Source organism: Cibotium barometz, chromosome 12 (assembly GCF_041138505.1).
Source record: "Cibotium barometz isolate CiBa-2024 chromosome 12, ASM4113850v1, whole genome shotgun sequence".
NCBI classification, from domain to species: Eukaryota; Viridiplantae; Streptophyta; class Polypodiopsida; order Cyatheales; family Cibotiaceae; genus Cibotium; species Cibotium barometz.
This window is the reverse complement of record NC_141057.1, coordinates 23339149-23348231: the sequence shown is the minus strand read 5'-3', so window position 1 is coordinate 23348231 and position 9083 is coordinate 23339149. Positions and strand designations below refer to the sequence as shown.

Below are 9083 nucleotides of genomic sequence, written 5' to 3'. Positions count from 1 at the left end.
TCTCATCAAGCTTCAAAACAAATTGAAGATTACCTCTGCACTCTTTACCATTGCTGCTTGTAGCTTGCATACATTCAATATAAAGTTATTGTCTACATGCAATTTTAAGGGAACTTCCTTTGTATCTAGACTTAAGCATCTGTGTATGTTCCAAATGCATTAGCTCACCATTTGTGTCTAAGACTTTTGCATTAAGATCTTTTCGTGCCTACTTTACATGGAACAGTTTAGGGATGGGCACCACCCATCTCTTGTTAAGAACAGCCTTAAACCCTACATCCAATTGCTTACAAATCATAGCATAGGATTTGGAGCTAATCCCTACCTTGTCACATATGCCTTTAGCATATGTAGCTGTGAAGGTATTACTTACCTCCTTTAAGCGTACTCTTGCAACATCATCAACCAATGGTTTTGAATTTGGGGTTTTCCAATGCATACTTCAACAGTTCTCATTTGAATATTTGCTACAACCACCAAGATTTACACTAGGGGCCGTTTTACTCGGGCTCGTGCCCAGAGCTACGCCATGACCCCCATGCCCTCCTACTCATTGGGGGCCTTGCACTCATGCCGATGGCCAAGTATAGGTTGCGTGCTTCAACACCATCCATTTTCGGGGCTAGTTGATTTGGCAGGTGGGTTGTTACAACACACTCCTTAGCGGATTTTGACTTTCATGAGACCGCCATCTTGTTGTCTTAATAAATCAACACCCTTTGTGGAATCTATGTTAGCGCACAGTTTGGCACCGTAACTCGACTTTTGATTCATCCCGCATCGCCAGTTCTGCTTACCAAAAATGGCCCACTTGGAGCTCCCATTCCACACCACCGGGGTTCAACAGAGCAACCCCGGTTGCTTACCTATTTAAAGTTTGAGAACAGGTCAAGGGTGTTTCACCCCTGATGCCTCTAATTATTCGCTTTACCTAATACAATTGTGAGAAGCTAAGCTCCAGCTATCCTGAGGGAGATTTTAGAGGGAACCAGCTACTAGATGGTTTGATTAGTCTTTCGCCCCTATACCTAAGTCTGACAAACAATTTGCGGATTAATATCGCTACGAGCCTCCACCAAAGTTTCCTCTAGCTTCACCTCGCTCAGGCATAGTTCACCATCTTTCAGGTCATCCCAGGAGGTACGCTCCTACTTAAACCTTTCACAGAAGATCACGGTCAGTCGATGGTGCACCTCATGAGGGGGATCCCACCTCCATGGGTTCGCCACCCACTGACTCACATACATGTTAGACTCCTTGGTCCATGTGTCTCGTTGTTTTCCTTCATAGCAGAAAGGCATGACAATAGTCTATGGTATCAGACCCATAAGGCAATGTTGTGGGAGACGTATAGTCACCCATCAGAGTTTTCGGTAGGAACACTAACTTACATATGGTCATGGGGCCACACTAAACATAACTCCATAGAACCTCCCTTCACTCACTCTCTCAAATCACTCTCTACACACTCCATTAAACATCTCACACACTTTCTCATGAGAACACTCAACATATTTTGCATAATAGTGATATACCGGACTTAGACCTAGAAGACACTCAGAACAACAGTGATATACCGGACTTAGACCTAGAAGACACTCAGAACAACAATGAGTGGCAAGCTTTCTCTTAGTTCCATTCCAGAGATATGAAAGATCAATATAGATAAATTGACCAAAAGTGCTAGCATTCCCTGAGTATAATTACACTCTCCAATTCCATAACACAACTGTCAACTACACTTGAGAGTTTACAACAATAGCACTCTTCATCTATCTCAGTATCTACTCTATTCAAGCCAATCAGTGAAGTATTCTCTCGTCACTGTACATAGTGACTGGTTGCCCTTCTACACCAAGTCTTCTTGATCTTGGCAACAAATCTTTGGTGGTGGTTATAGTTCTCTATCTTCATGTGTGATACCAAGGTGGTGCTCACAACGTGCCGAGTGGGTTGCCGCGTGCTTTTTGCCACCTCTGAGCTATAGGTCACAATAATGCCGATCATGAATAATAAGCTATCTTGGTCAAAGTGCATTAAGGTGTAAGTGGAGCTCACTTCTTTGGATATGTAATAGGAAACAAGGTGTTCAAAGCCGTGGGCTATGGTGGCCCACTTCACTTACAAATGCTCACAAATTTGTAAAAGAGTGTGACATGTGTCAGAGAGTGGGAGAACTCAATGCAATTTGGATGCCCCACTAGAAAATATTACCTCTAGAACCATTGAAGAAGTGGATATAGGACTTTGTTTGACCATTCAAACATGTAGCCCAAAAAATAGGAAACAAGTACATCTTGGCGGCGGCAAGAGATTACTACAACAAATGGGTAGAGGAATATATAATGGGAGATTGCTAGGTCCTCAATCGCTAAATTCCTATATGAAGTCATCATGACAAGGTTAGGGTGCCCAATTGAGTTGGTATGTGGTCAAATGATGTGACTAGGAAATTGACTAAACAACACATGGTCTTGCACAAAAAGTCTAAACTATATTATCCCCAAGAAAATGGACAAGCCAAATCAACCAATAGGATCATGAAAGGAATTTTGATCAAAACAGTGAATAAGAACATGACTGATTTGGGATAGGAATCTGCACTATACATAATGGTCTTTCAAGGTAGCCTACAAAAACACATCGTTCCACACACCTTTTATCATGTTGTATGGTTTGGAGGAAGTGGTTCCCATGGAATTATTAGTTCCTAGTATCAATATAGTAGTCACATAAAGGTAAAGGCCTAAAGACTTAGATAAGCACAAAATTCAGCAATTACTGGAACTGGATGAGGAAGTGGTGCCCATGGAATTTTTAGTTCCTAGTATCAAGATAGTAGTCACATAAAGGTAAAGGCCTGAAGACTCAGAGAAGCACAAAATTCAGCAATTACTAGAACTGGATGAGGAACAATTTTTCTTAGCACCTAGACCAGTCAAAGAGTGTAAAAAATAAGGAAACAACATGCAAATATGGATACTAAGTTTAGAATTTTTAAATAATGTCCTCTTATTGAGTTCAATAATGGGGCCATATCCTGGCAAGCTAAAAATAAGGTAGAGTATAGAATCAAGAGAAAGTTAGGGATTTGAACCTTTGTGCTAGAAACATTGGATAGGGTAGTTCTAAAGAAACCAGTTAATGTATACAAAGCTCAAGCCATACCATGGTCTTGTATCAAGCAGGAAGACCGAAATCCCAATCTAAAAGTTACCAAAATTGGTAAATTGCTAGAAAGAAGAACAACCCAAAATGAAAATGGTGGTGATGATTGAGTGATGATTTGAGGAAGAGCCAGATGTTAGGCTCTCAACACCAATAATAGGGGAAGAAATGGCCACATGTAAAATTTTCAAATAGTGGGGGAACAAATAACAGTATTAAATGCAGCTATCATGAGGAAAACCAAAGATCATCGACTATCATAAATATCCTAATGTTGAATGCACACATGCATCGATGCATGCTCCAAGGACCAATGGTTCAGCAGCACCAAGGAGTCCCTATTAGACTGGCTAAAAAACCTCATTCCACTTATTTCCACTTTATTATTGTTGCTAACCACCTCTTCTCTCTGTAATCTTGCCTACTACACACCTTGCTCGCTTTTGCTGTTCATCACCCTACTTGTAGGCAAGCATGGTGGAGTTTGAGCACTTCTGCTCAACAACCCTGCTAGGAAATAGAGAAGGACAAGGAGTGGCTAGAGACAGTAGGGTTGAAGTAGATAGAGAAGCATGAGGAGTGGTTGGAGAAAGTAGGGTTAAAGGAATTTGCAAAATTGTCATGGTGGGGAGAGCTACACTCAACCTCCACACAGATGATTAAGCTTTCATCATCTAGTAGAACAACACAATTGATAGACAATTGCATTGATAAAGTGTTTAAGCTACCTACAAAAGGCATGATAGACATACCCCTCCAACCCCCCCCTCGACAATAGACGAATGGGATTTTGGAAGGCAGTTTGAAGGCTCTGAAGAAAAAAGAAATATGTAATCATAGGAAATGTAGATGAGGATAGGAAAAAGTGCATGTGCTTCATGGCAAAAATGTTCAACCTAGTGCATAAGCCCTATTGCATGTCCCAAAGAAATTATGGGATCATTCAAGCAACAAAATCAAGTGCCAAAGTGGCATGGATAGAAGTCTTCTATAACAACCTTAAAGAGGACATCACCAACTTAAAGAAGAGAAGCCGCGCAAGACAAAGATAGGGGCATATATAAAGGCTCTATGGAGGAACACAAATAGTAGAACTTAGTTCCAGAACAAGAACATCAATATGAAATTAGGGAAGGAAGACAAAACCAAGGAGAGGAGGAGAAGAATAGTTTGAAGAAGAACCAAACAAACCCTCTAGTGTGGTGACAACTTTGGTTCACCACACCGCTATACTGGGAATTTTCTCTTTTCCACGTCGAGGGAAAATCCTAAAAAAGAAAAAATTACATATTGGATTGGGAACATCACAAAAGAGGGAATTTAACTTTGGAGATAAAAAGACCGAATTCCCTAGTATAACAAGAGATAAAAGAGGTAGCAGTAACATTGACCTAATTACATAGCAAAAAGAGAAAAATGAGGTGGTAGTAACATTGACCTAATTACATAGCAACAAGAGAAAAAAGAGGTGGTAGTAACATTGACTGAATTGTGTAGCAACAAGAGACAAAATAGGTGGCAGCAACATTGCCCACATAGGAGTTGGAGAAGTACCCCACTACCTCAAAAGTAGTACAGGATCTCCTTGCACTAAGCCAAATGACTCAAGAAGTCTAGATAATTAGGGAAAACCCTCTTCCAGAAGTCCATTTAAGGGTACCAATCTCTCTCCCTGTATACACAACTTTAGAAGCAGTTGTGACCCTATAGAACTCCCTTATTTGTGAGAACATTAGAGGCTAGATGGGTGCAAGAGGTGTTGAATTATGTGCAAAAATACATTACAGAGGGCACAAGTGAAATTAAAAACCTAAGAGTGACCCTATAGTAGAGGGACATGGAGTTCCAAGAGAGCCAATAAGAATTATTGTTGTTAAAGATTGAACGATGACAAGGGAAGAAGCTCAAGGAGGAGCAAGTTGCAAGTTTACAGGAAACCAACAAGAACATAATTAAGGAGTTAGCTAGATTGAAGGCAACCATGGCCAAGAAGGAATGGGAAACACAAATCATCAAAGATGGCCTTCCTAATGCTACCACCAAAGCAAATGCTACCAAACAAATAGTAGAAAATATAATAAAGGAGCATCATGAAGTGGTTTGGAACATACATGTTATGAGGAGTTAATTCATGGAATATATATTCCTATATTTTCTATTATTTATGGTTCATGGATTGGAGTTAATCCATGAAATATATATTCCCACTTTTATGAATTATCCTAGATAGGTTTAGATTGGGAGGCCTTTCTAAATCTTGACAATCATAGATTACTTTACGTGTATACAATGAATCTATACATGCATTAGAGTATTGGTTGTGTCATCTTGATGACATGAAGTTTTGTATGGTTGTTTATATTTTTTGATCAATTAATATATTAGTTAATTATCTTAGTTCATGTAAGTGTAGATCATTGGATTGGATAATGGAGGTGAGCTCGTGGTGGTCAGAAATATTTTGAGATGATCGATCTTGAATGTTAGCAATAACATTTGCCATTAATTTATTTGGGCCACCATTAATATTTATTAGTAATGTATATATTATTTGGGACATGTGAAAGCTCCCTTGTGTATATTTGATTTTTCAAGATATGTACACTTTTATATGGTTTTTAGACTCACATCTATTTTTGAAGTAGTTTAGCTTGCACGCTCAAGAAAGCTATTTTTAAAGCAAGCTACTTTTGAAATAAGGTATGTTTGAAGATTTCGACATATTTAAAGCACACTATTCTCAATCTCAAAAGCTATCTCAATAAATACATTTAAGTACACCAAGAGGAAGCATGGGCTCACTCTTATGTGGAGGCAAATTGGACCCAATCTTGTGTCTTGAGTAATTCTTTATTCTATTTGTACTTAATATTTTATATTGTTGTAATCATTAATTTGGGTTCATGTCAAACTCTCACAATAGTGGTATTGGAGCCAAGAGTGATTGTTAGGTGGCAAATTGAAAGCAGTGAAGAGAGTAAATTTTTGATTGCAAGCATAGAGAGACTATGGTTTTAAACAAAGGCATTCTTTTGTCCATTGGGCAATGAAAATCCATAAATCTCTTACCCAAGAGTCTTTATAAGGTGAGAAACCACTTCCTGATTTCCAACCCTCTTCTTGATCGGCCACCACCAATGCATTTTTCACCCCGGAGGCCATAAAACCGTCCTTCTTGTAATCTTTGGCTTCACTTCATCTTCACTTCCTCTCCAATGGCACCGAGCAATCAAAAATTAATCCTCAATTACTCTTTTTTCTCACCTATTGCAAATCGTGTGATTAGTCGCCTAGTTGTTTTAGTAAAAACTTTACTATATAGACCTTTAAAACTTTATAAGCTTAAAGCTATTAAATATTTAAGGTTATATGAGCAACCCTATACAAATTCTTTTTTTTGTAAGAAAATGAGTAGAATTCTAGCCACCTAATCTAAAAATTTCAAGCCTCTTAATCTCATGGATTCTATTGTCAATTTCAACCAACCCATTAACGTAACACTACTAAAATGAAGATGCCAATGCTTGAGATGAGAGTTTTTGTAAGAAAATGAGTAGAATTCTAGTCACCTAATCTAAACATTTCAAGCCTCTTAAACTCATGGATTCTATTGTCAATTTCAACCAACCCATTAATGTAACACTACTAATGAAGATGCCAATGCTTGAGATGGTGGATTTACAAATTCTCCACTTCCACCACTGACTCTTGAAGATTATATATTCAACTTCTCAGCAACTACTTCAAGATGAACAACAAAAATGCCTCATTCTTGAACAATGACTTATGATGGTAATGAAGTCTCTACTCCTCCTTCTGAAGACGCACGCATCACCAAAATCATTAAGGCTACTTTTGATGCTTAACAAACAAAAAAGGATAGTAAGATTAGCCATCATACTTTCTCTTTTATCAAATTTGATGGCAAAAATGATGCTCCTCTTATGCTTTTATGGTTAAGTCAATTAGATGATTAGTTTTCTAAGGAGACATTTTTAAAAAGGGATAAGATAAAATGTGTTCTGCCAACAACCACATGGTTGAGTTTTGTGCATCGTTTTACGATGGAATATTCTTTGTAAATCCGTGATAAACCAACGACTTTGGTCCAGGAATTTTAATACAAAGCAAAGTCAAGCTTTTTGCCACCATAATTTACACTCAAAGCATGTCGTGCATGGGATTCTTTGACTATGTCCAATCGTGAGACCATACCACAATTCATGGAGAAATTTTGGCAAACTCTACTTCAACTACGTATGCTTGCAGAAGTACTTGAGATAGATATCTTTCAAAGTAATTACAAATCAAGAATCCAAGAGACTGTTCAGGAAAACATGTTCAAACCTAATTCACTTGATGAGCTGTTTCTTTAGATCATGATGCAAAATAGAAAAAAGGTTTGCACAAACCCCCTCATCAATTCAATACCTCTTTATCTAATAATCAACAAACCTCAATGTTTAATAATCAACAACCCCTTCCTTGTGGTGATTATGGTGCTCCTATTGGACCACACTCTTTTGACAATTTAATGTAAATAGAAAGCCTTGGGTAGCACCTAGTAATGCACACACAAATCCCAATCAAAATGTAAAGACTATTAATGATCATAGCAATGTATCTCAACCAAAGCCTATTAGTCACAACATTAATACTGCAAAAAAACCTCGCTCTACATACTACTACAAGTGCAACCAAGCAGGCCACTTTGCTAATCGATGTAGAAGAATGCCAAATCCCCAACCGTGTAACTTCACAACATTGAAGAGGTATCCAATGAAAATGGTGGCTATGCTCCTTATTATTCTGAAGACATGCTAAATGATTATGGTAACTTTGACCAAAGCGATTGTTATGGGCTATTAAAAGAGCAATAGAACACAACTATCATAGGGCACTTACCAATGCTTCAAACTTGAGCCCCTTGAGGCCTCTAAGCTCACTTATTAAGCTCCAATGCTCCAAGCTCCACCTCCACGCTATCATTGTAGAGTCACTCGCACCATCGCATAAGGAAATCACTCTCTCTCACTCTCCAACACAAGCATGCAACATACAAGCACAAAAGAGGCACAAGTTCTAGAATGCTCTCTGTCAAGACACAAAGAAGAGCTATCAATAGCACAAAGGGGGATTGTGTCCATTCATTTTATGAGAAAATTCCTTATATACATTTGGCCCTTCTTCACACTTGGGCACCCAAAACTTAATTAACTAAGGCCTTGGATGGCCAATATCTCATAATGTACAACTTTTGTGGTGCCTTTACATGACACTTATTAATGTCCTCAAATGGAGGAGCATACTTTGTTAATCCTTGTTAATCCAAAATGTCATTAACATCCCCCCGTACTTGATGTAGGTTCTTTCCTTAGAACTTGTTACCGAGGTCGAAAGACCTGGTCTCCGAACTCATGACGGTGGAAGTTACGATGTGATTAAAGATTTTTAAAGGTTCTTCTGAATGTTGAGTATGATCTCCAAAACCCGGTGTTGACCAGTCCTCGAATGTGACATGCATGTGGGCAGGAAGACACCTTAGGCGATGATAGTAAATCATCTTGCCTCTGTTAGAGAGACCTTGATTCATGTCAAATTGCAACTGCTTAGCATCATACCCATCATATCGTTCCTTGGGTTGATCGATTAGGACCATGAGCAAATTTAAGAATCTAACACTGGCCATGATTGCTAGGTCTGGGATACGGTGCCATGCCTGTTTCCAATTCAGCATTTGTTTTCTTTGTTTCCTTATTTACTGTATTGAAGCTATGGAATTTCTTTTTTCACTTTTCTATTTCTCTTTACAATTGCTTGTTTTATTTCTTAAGATTCCATAGATTTTTGGTGGCAAATACTCCTTGGAAGTTAGATGCTTAGTTTTCTTTGGAGCATTCTCTTATTCCCATGTT

General features: G+C 38.5%; 1 pseudogene; it reads right to left on the bottom strand.

The window, feature by feature from the left end:
• Positions 1–416: 416 nt before the first annotated feature.
• Positions 417–1262, bottom strand: LOC147633193 (25S ribosomal RNA; annotated as a pseudogene; the record flags this gene model as incomplete).
• Positions 1263–9083: the final 7821 nt, after the last annotated feature.